The sequence below is a fragment of the Salvelinus fontinalis genome, unplaced genomic scaffold (genome assembly GCF_029448725.1).
Source record: "Salvelinus fontinalis isolate EN_2023a unplaced genomic scaffold, ASM2944872v1 scaffold_1901, whole genome shotgun sequence".
Classification (NCBI taxonomy): Eukaryota; Metazoa; Chordata; class Actinopteri; order Salmoniformes; family Salmonidae; genus Salvelinus; species Salvelinus fontinalis.
In genome coordinates this window covers 172-10,317 of record NW_026602110.1, presented here as the reverse complement: position 1 = coordinate 10,317, position 10,146 = coordinate 172, and the positions used below count along the sequence as shown (strand labels likewise).

General features: G+C 41.7%; 1 long non-coding RNA gene across 1 annotated transcript; it reads left to right on the top strand.

Annotated features, from left to right (window-relative positions):
- The first annotated feature begins 4,047 nt into the window (after positions 1-4,047).
- On the top strand, positions 4,048-7,273 carry LOC129850256 (uncharacterized). The gene is made up of 7 exons (XR_008758735.1): positions 4,048-4,135; positions 4,268-4,306; positions 4,418-4,492; positions 4,805-4,909; positions 4,998-5,132; positions 5,317-5,604; positions 6,598-7,273. It is a non-coding gene; the product is annotated as an uncharacterized LOC129850256 (long non-coding RNA).
- Positions 7,274-10,146: the final 2,873 nt, after the last annotated feature.

Sequence of the window (10,146 nt, the reverse complement as noted above, 5' to 3'; positions counted from 1 at the left end):
TGAGAATATGGGAATGGTCCGTGGACACTTAAGGGACAGTCATGTCGAGTGTGTTTCATTTGGTGATCTCATGAAGGACAGGAAACACATAACTGTATCTCTTAAAGTGTACATTTCCCAGCTGTCAGTTTTACATCTGACTGTTGTATAAGATCAATGAATAAGTATAAAAATACTTTTGAAAAGCTAACAATGAGATTTAGTCTTCTAAATCAGAATTGGTTGTTTTATGGTAACTTATGCACAGTCAGTAGCCACGTCCAGTTGAGCACAAACATGATGAGACGGCCCCTTTTCTACCCAAGTATAAAATCCCCCGTGACGCAATTCACACCAGACCACGGTGTAAGCTAAGGTTGCAAATGGTTGAATTTCTAAGACCATACAACATGTAGCGTTGGTTACACGGCTAGAAATGGTTAAACTCTAAAACATTGCCACAGAAGGAGCAGATCTTATACGAGGCCTTTTCAGTCTGCAGCTGGAAATGTATGTAGCCTAGGACAAAGAATACCGACAACCGCCGAAACATCTATTCTATGTGACGACATGGGTATGCCTGAAGTATCCACTAGGGACGCAACCAGAGACTTTTCTGTCGACTCCCTCCAGCATATAAACCGGCAACAACATGTTAAGTAACCCATGTATGAACTAATTGTGAGCGTGTTTTATGTAATTATGTGATTGATTAAGTTAGTTGGTAAATAAATAATTAAGCCAATTTATATTTTGCTGATTCATGATTCTATGCTAGGGTTGGTGCAGATATCCAAGGGTTTGCAACATTCAGTAATGACACTTAAGAGGTAATAAAATTCATTAATAAGAGACTGTTTTGATAAGATATGAAAATATCTGGGGAGTTATATTTGGGAAATTGACACTCTATAAACAACATTTTTCCGTGGTGCCCCAATTTCCTCGTTAAAGTTACATGATTAGTTTAATTGCGTAATTAAATTACACATGGAGAATTGGTTTGATAATATACAGTCTTCACATTTTATGATAGTCAACAACACGAAAGCATATAACTTTCCCTGACATCACACGTATACATTGTAATTTTCGATTTACCTGATATAGTAGGATGGCTAACATTCAATGTCTGCGAAGGTGTTGTCTTCTAGCCAAGATATGAAATGCAATCATAATTGACTGTAGTGCATATAAGGCACACACAGCAGTTCCATGATGACTGAAAACACAACCGTGGGATGAACAAGTGACACATTTCTGGGCGGTCCATTTAAAATTAAATAATTCTTCCCTCGCCCCTTGCCCTGCAAGTGTCAACTCATCAGACGTCATGATACGTCATCACTTTTCTGCTCTTTTGCACACCAGTATCTCTCACCAGTATCTCTTTTGCACACCAGTACTTGCACATCACAATCTGCTCATCTATCACTTCAGTTGTCACGTTCGTCGTCGTCCTCATCTGAGGATGAGTAGTAAGAAGGATCGGAGGACCAATGCGCAGCGTGATATGAATACATTGTTACTTTTATTAACGAATAACACTGAATAACCTTACAAAACAATAAAGGGACAAACCAACAAAAATGCAACAGTCCCGTATGGTGACATAAAAAAAGACACAGAAACAGGAACAATCACCCACAACCCACAATACAAAACAGGCTACCTAAATATGGTTCCCAATCAGAGACAACGACTAACACCTGCCTCTGATTGAGAACCATATCAGGCCAAACACATAGAAATAGACAAACTAGACTTACAACATAGAATGCCCACTCGGATAACACCCTGACCAAACAAAACATAGAAACATACAAAGCAAACTATGGTCAGGGCGTGACATCAGTGTTAATTTGCTAAATTGTAATTACTTCGCTACTATGGCCTATTTATTGCCTTACCTCCTCACGCCATTTGCACACACTGTATATAGACTTTCTTTTGTTTCTATTGTGTTATTGACTGTACGCCTGTTTATTCAAAGTTAAATCTAGAATTGGCTTACTATTTCGCAAAAAAGCATCCTTCACTCATGCTGCCAAACATACCCTTGTACAATTGACCATCCTACAGATCCTCGACTTCGGCGATGTCATTTACAAAATAGCCTCCAATACCCTACTCAATAAATTGGATGCAGTCTATCACAGTGCCATCCGTTTTGTCACCAAAGCCCCATATACTACCCACCACTGCGACCTGTATGCTCTCGTTGACTGGCCCTCGCTTCATACTCGTCGCCAAACCCCCTGGCTCCAGGTCATCTACAAGATCCTGCTAGGTAAAGTCCCCCCTTATCTCAGCTCGCTGGTCACCAGAGCAGCACTTGCCTGTAGCACGCGCTCCAGCAGGTATATCTCTTTGGTCACCCCCAAAACCAATTCTTCCTTTGGCCGCCTCTCCTTCCAGTTCTCTGCTGCCAATGACTGGAACGAACTACAAAAATCTCTGGAACTGGAAACACTTATCTCCCTCACTAGCTTTAAGCACCAGTTGTCAGAGCAGCTCACAGATTACTGCACCTGTACATAGCCAATCTATAATTTAGCCCAAACAACTACCTCTCCCCCTACTGTATTTATTTATTTATTTTGCTCCTTTGCACATTCTTCCACTGCAAATCTACCATTCCAGTGTTTAACTTGGTATATTGTATTTACTTCGCCACCATGGCCTTTTTTTTGCCTTTACCTCCCTTATCTCACCTCATTTGCTTACATTGTATATAGACTTATTTTTCTACTGTATTATTGACTGTATGTTTGTTTTACTCCATGCGTAACTCTGTGTTGTTGTATGTGTCGAACTGCTTTGCTTTATCTTGGCCAGGTCGCAATTGTAAATAAGAACTTGTTTTCAACTTGCCTACCTGGTTAAATAAAGGTGAAATATATATATTTTTTAAATCCATGTGTAACTCTGTGTTGTTGTATGTGTCAAACTGCTTTGCTTTATCTTGGCCAGGTAACAGTTTTAAATGAGAACTTGTTCTCAACTAGCTTACCTGGTTAAATACTGTTGTTGTTTTTTAAAATCAGAAGTGTCCACTTTATTTGAGGGCTGAGGGGAGAAGGTGTGTATTTTAAGTGTTTGGGAATGCAGCCCTAGTGTGTTGTATTGGGGTTGTGCCACAGAGCATTATGGGGCTCTATGTGGTGAGAAATTTAGTGACGTTGGATATAGATTAAAAGTGAAGAATGATGGTTGAGCATTTTTTTTTAATATTATTCAATTCAAATTAGTTTTTTCAAATTACAGGAGAGCGAGGAGGTATATTACAAATAGTTTTCTTGGTTTTAGAACTTTATTTTTGTTTGCAGTTAGCAAGGCAAATTTAAATAAATTACACGGACTCCAGTAGCTGGCTAACTAGCGTTACCAGCGCGAGTGTGCATTTATCTCCTCCAGAATGATAGAATGGCCAAAGCTGTCAAATGTTGTGGATTTTTTGTTGTGAACCATTTTCATTCTCTGGGGTACACGGAAAAGGTGCGAATTAAAAGCGAGGGTCGACCTCAGCTTGAGATCAGTTTTATGAAGAAGGTGAGGGCGTTCAATACTAACAGGTATCAAAAGTATAACTGGTTAAGCACATCACGTTCGTTATTGAGCTACAACCAGTGAGAAGATGATGCCACCAGTCCGGCTCCAAACAGGCCTTTTTCTTGTGACGTATTATGCGCAGTCATAAAGCTGTGACCTAAAATGACGTAACCATGCATTCATTCACTACATAAACTGTTCAGATTGATTTAATCTGTACAATAGTTTTCTTCACTCAGGTTGTTGCAGGTAATCTTTGGCCTTTTGGGGCACCTCCTTCCCAACATAAATATACATATATAGGGAATAGGGTGCCATTTGGGATGCCATCTTTGTGTGTGAGTCAGGATGTGTTTTGTGTCAATTAATTGATGGAAATGTTTCCCTCAGAAATAAAGATGGATCATAATGATGAGAGAATAAAAAGAGCTTTAAGACGCTGCCCTTATGTGGTAAATATCAAATATTTGTTTGTTTTGTCCTGTTTTTGTTATATTATCACTTTTTAAATTGAGTGTTGTGTTGACAGTTGAAACCAGTGAGGGTGAACAGCCCTGATTCCGTGTTGTGGCCAACCGGCAAGGTGCACAGAAGGCCAAAGCCTGTAAGTCATATCTGACCTGAAACAAAAACACATACACATTAGTTATGCATTCTGCATGTACAAACTGCAGTTATCAGAATGAAAGCAAATGCAGATATCCCTATCTATCCTCATTGAATGCTGTCTTGACAGTCTACTTCAGTGCAGACCCCTCAGATCCACAAAAGGCCTGTAAGTTACATTCAAATTCAACCACATAACAGTACTTATATTATTTATTGATACACAATTTAAGGCCAAAATGAGCAAAGCAGTGTTGAATTCATTCTTTACTGTTAACAGCCAATCATTGTGAGCTATGGGCAGGACCAAACATCTGGGGATGGATGGAGCGTCAATCCAGAGCCTCTCAGCCAGGTCAGACATCTCTGCTGTTCCCATAGAGACACAACAGATAGATCAATCTGTTGATTCATATGGCCATTTTGGTTGGGTTGGTTGAATTGACAATCATCCATTTGAGATGCTAAAAAATCCTATACTATGGAAGGTCTTTAGCCCCACCCCTAATGTTATGGGAGTTGCAATTATTGCATTTTCAGTTACCCATGTATTGCTCAGTACTTGTACAACCATGTTGGATTGCCTACGTATTCTACATTTCCTTGAGGGTTAATGCCAGTGTATTCTATGGCTGCCATGAGTACATTCCTTTCTCTGTCTCCTCAGTCTGGAAGGGTGACTCGGCTGATAGAGAGAAAAAATGATGACGTGATCTCATCCTCCAGTTCTGATGACTTTTCCATCTACTCCTTCACTGACTGTGAATCGGAGGTAAGAGTTGTACCCTACCGTCCATGGCTTTGTTGAGTGACATCACTGTGAGGAGGATGGTCTCTGACTAGTTGACTCTGATACACAGTGTGATGATGAGGATCATGAAAGGAGGACACCACCTCTGAAAGTTGAGAATGGAAAGGTGACAAAGCTTGACGTGAGGGATATGGACGAGGATGATGATCTGTCTCTCCACTCCTTCGATGAGTCAGACTTCCTGGTAAGTTCTGCATATATCTTCTTTTTTTTAAATATATACATGGGGGATTGGAAATGATGCAGGTAATTACTTATTGAGTGTAGTCATGTATATGCAATGTGTATAGAGTAGTTAGAAAGTATTTCTACAGCTTGTGTTGAAGATAGCACTTTCCTATATGTTACTTTACTTTCTGGTCCGACAGAGCCCAGGGAAGGTCTCAGGTCCTGTATCTGTCAAGAATGGCCTCTCTCCTCTTGTGACCTCAGCACCCCGGACACTGGCTGAAGCCCTACGGGCCCTGCCCTCTGCTGTAGGCTCTCCCTACCCAGTAAATGTCCCAAGGCCTCTGACTCCTCTCAGCCCTGTCATTATCGCTCTGCCCCGAACAGAGAACTTCCCATACCGCCACAGCCCTCGCCTGGCTCCCATCACCAACCTGAGCGAGACCGGCAGGAAGCTGCTCCAGGAAATGGCTGGAGTGGCCCCACAGGTGAGAGGAAATACAAGAAGGGAATATTGGCCTTAAGTCCTTCTATAGTATAGCATAAGTCCTTCTATAGTATAGTATAGCTCAAGAGAAGAGAAAACCCATAAGCTTACATTACTTTATCTCCTTGTCCAAAATATTCAGGAAGGGAAGGTCAATGAGAAAAAGAAGGGCAAGGCCAAAAAAGTAGTAAAACAAGAGAAGGCCAGTAAGATACAACAGATGGGAAATGTTGGAGAAAGTAAGGAGGAGGACAAGGAAGAGGAAAAGAAGAGTCTGAGGAAGAGGTGAGGAAATAGAGGAGGGAGAAGTGGAACATAACCAGGGAATACTAGACTAGAGAATTAGAGAAATAGAATGAGGTAGCAGAGAAAGAGCAGCTATCTGATGTGTAAGTGCAAACTTAAGCAATAAGGCACGAGGAGGTATATGGCCAATATATCACGGCTAAGGGCTGTTCTTTATCACGACGCAACACGGAGTGCCTGGATACAGCCCTTAGCCGTGGTATATTGGCCATATACCACAAACCCCCGAGGTGTCTTATTGCTATTATTAACTGGTTACCAACGTAATTAGAGCAGTAAAAATAAATGTTTTGTCATATTCGTGGTATACGGTCTGTTATAAACTGGGTGGTTCGAGCCCTGAATACTGATTGGCTGACAGCCGTGGTATATCAGACGGTGTACCACAGGTATGACAAAGCATTTAATTTTACTGCTCTAATTACGTTGTTAACCAGTTCATAATAGCAATAAGGCACCTTGGGGGTTTGTGGTATATGGCCAATATACCACGGCTAAGGGCTGTATCCAGGCACTCCGTGTTGTGTTGTGTGTAAGAACAGCCCTTAGCTGTGGTATATTGGCCATATACCACACCCCCTCATGCTTTATTGCTTAAATATACCACGACTTTCAGACAATCAGCATTCAGGGTTCGAACAACCCAGTTTATAATACTATTTATTCTCCTGTGGTTTTTGATTGACAGGTTTCTTCAGTGGCTGCTGCCCAAACTGAGATGTTCAAAGAAATAATGGCCAACTATTGTTTCTACCACACACACACACACACACACACACACACACACACACACACACACACACACACACACACACACACACACACACACACACACACACACACACACACACACACACACACACAGAGATTTTGAGTATTGGTTACTCCTACAACACACACAAATGTAATTTCAGAGACAGGAACTATGATTAGCAAAATACATATATTGGTCTCATTCTTATCTTTTGAGACATGCAGCATTATTAACAAAACAAAAATGATATTGATCCCCATACAGCCTATGATAATGAGTTGGATTTACATGTTTAGGCTTGGAAATATAGCCAGGAGAAGCAGGGTCAACACCTCTACTCATGCCATAAGTGCCATGACATCTTTAGTAACCACAGAGAGATAAGACCTCTGTCTCCACAGTCTCCTCCAAAGGACAGCACCAACCTTAGGGCAGTGTCACTGGTATTGGGGTCTTAGGTCTCCTTTGGCCAAATTGAAGAGGTGAGGGCCCCTTACTGGTCTCCTTGCAATATCTGGTCTCCCACACAGAGATGGAAATCTACACCTGTTTAGACCCTGGAGGATATGGCTTCAGATGAAAGATGCAGAACGTAAAATCTTCAAACACATTGATATGCAAATTCAGAACCATTGTACACTGAAGTGGAGCATGCATTATTTTTATTTTTTTTTATTTAACCTTTATTTAACCAGGTAGGCAAATTGAGAACACGTTCTCATTTACAATTGCGACCTGGCCAAGATAAAGCAAAGCAGTTCGACACATACAACAACACATAGTTACACATGGAGTAAAAACAAACATATAGTCAATAATACAGTGAAAAAAAAATAAAAAAAATAAGTCTATATACAATGTGAGCAAGTGAGGTGAGATAAGGGAGGTGAAGGCAAACAGATATATGTATAAATAAATAAAAATATAAAAAGGCCATGGAGGCGAAGTGAGTACAACACAGCAAGTAAAATAAAAACTAAAAAAAACACTGGAATGGTTGGTTTGCATTGGAAGAAAGTGCAAAGTAGAGACAGAAATAATGGGGTGCAAAGGAGCAAAATTAATTAATTAATAAATACAGTAGGTAAAGAGGTAGTTGTTTGGGCTAAATTGTAGATGGGTTATGTACAGGTGCAGTAATCTATGAGCTGCTCTGACAGCTGGTGCTTAAAGCTAGTGAGGGAGATAGGTGTTTCCAGTTTCAGAGATTTTTGTAGTTCGTTCCAGTCATTGGCAGCAGAGAACTGGAAGGAGAGGCGTCCAAAGGAAGAATTGGTTTTGGGGGTGACTAGAGAGATATACCTGCTGGAGCGCGTGCTACGGGTAGGTGCTGCTATGGTGACCAGCGAGCTGAGATAAGGGGGGACTTTACCTAGCAGGGTCTTGTAGATGACCTGGAACCAGTGGGTTTGGCGACGAGTATGAAGCGAGGGCCAGCCAACGAGAGTGTACAGGTCGCAGTGGTGGGTAGTATATGGGGCTTTGGTGACAAAACGGATGGCACTGTGATAGACTGCATCCAATTTATTGAGTAGGGTTTTGGAGGCTATTTTGTAAATGACATCACCGAAGTCGAGGATTGGTAGGATGGTCAGTTTTACAAGGGTATGTTTGGCAGCATGAGTAAAGGATGCTTTGTTGCGGAATAGGAAGCCAATTCTAGATTTGACTTTGGATTGGAGATGTTTGATGTGGGTCTGGAAGGAGAGTTTACAGTCTAACCAGACACCTAGGTATTTGTAGTTGTCCACATATTCTAAGTCAGAGCCGTCCAAAGTAGTGATGTTGGACAGGCGGGCAGGAGCAGGCAGCGATCGGTTGAAGAGCATGCATTTGGTTTTACTTGTATTTAAGAGCAGTTGGAGGCCACGGAAGGAGAGTTGTATGGCATTGAAGCTCGCCTGGAGGGTTGTTAACACAGTGTCAAAAGAAGGGCCAGAAGTATACAGAATAGTGTCGTCTGCGTAGAGGTGGATCAGAGAATCACCAGCAGCAAGAGCGACATCATTGATGTAAACAGAGAAGAGAGTCGGTCCAAGAATTGAACCCTGTGGCACCCCCATAGAGACTGCCAGAGGCCCGGACAACAGACCCTCCGATTTGACACACTGAACTCTATCAGAGAAGTAGTTGGTGAACCAGGCGAGGCAATCATTAGAGAAACCAAGGCTGTCGAGTCTGCCAATGAGGATGTGGTGATTGACAGAGTCAAAAGCCTTGGCCAGGTCAATGAATACGGCTGCACAGTATTGTTTCCTATCGATGGCGGTTACGATATCGTTTATGACCTTGAGCGTGGCTGAGGTGCACCCATGACCAGCTCTGAAACCAGATTGCATAGCGGAGAAGGTGTGGTGTGATTCGAAATGGTCGGTAATCTGTTTGTTGACTTGGCTTTCGAAGACCTTAGAAAGGCAGGGTAGGATAGACCTAGCATCTGGTCTGAAGCATGTCAAAAGAGTGCAAATGAACTGGGACTGGAGGACATTTTAACTAAATTAGCATGTATCTGATGTAGCTACACTTATCTGTACTTGAATTGTGCTGTTTGAAACGTGCATTTCCAATAAAGCTTTTTAAATTCCAATTATTTGTGTCAGACAGATTTTTGTCTTAATTAATTACATCAGGGGTTCTTAAACTTTTTACAGCAAGGGAATATTATTGTACTGATATTATCTTACCTGTTATCAGTGGAGGGGTTTATTCTGCTGCTCTGGAATGTATCCCACGGTAGGTGGCGGTAGTGAACCAATAAATAGTTGGATTGCTCGCCAGAAACCCAACCAGGCAGACTGTTGTTACCATGCAACGAGCAGACGCTTGTGAAAAGTACTAGCTACAAAATTGGCTAAATGCCTTCTGCTGTATACATAGCGCGCGTGTGTGTGTGTGTATGTTGCTAACCTAGCTAGTTAGCTAGCCATCAATAAAGTTCCTAACGTTACAACATGGCAGACGGCTGGAGCACCGACACCGGAGAGGTTGCCTAACGTTCCCGGGATGTTGTCAAAAACCTTACAATTAAGTAAGTTGCAGTTGGCCTTTGTGTGGCTTTTATTCCTTGCATTGCTATACAAGCAAGACACTGTCTTTAGCTAATGTTAGCTCTCAAAGCAGATGAGGATAAACACCCAGTATATTGCTTGACCTGATCCCTGAGTTTGCCATGAAAACATGGCATTTGTTTATATTTACAATGGTGTTTACAGGATCCGTATTCAGAGAGTCACCTTCACAGCAGCCCTCTCTCAACACCTTCAGCAGCAGGTTTTGACTCAACAGGAGAGGGGAGGCATTGAGCTGGACACCCTCAACTCACAGGCTCAATTAGGTATTAACACTGTTTTGAAACAGCAAGATGATGTTAGATGTTTTGAAACAGAAAGGTGTTAGATGCTTCTTGGTTGAGTAGATGTTATTTTCGTGGTGGCTAGATATGGACCAGAACATCTTGGTTTTGTTTTCAGCCGGAGATGGTGA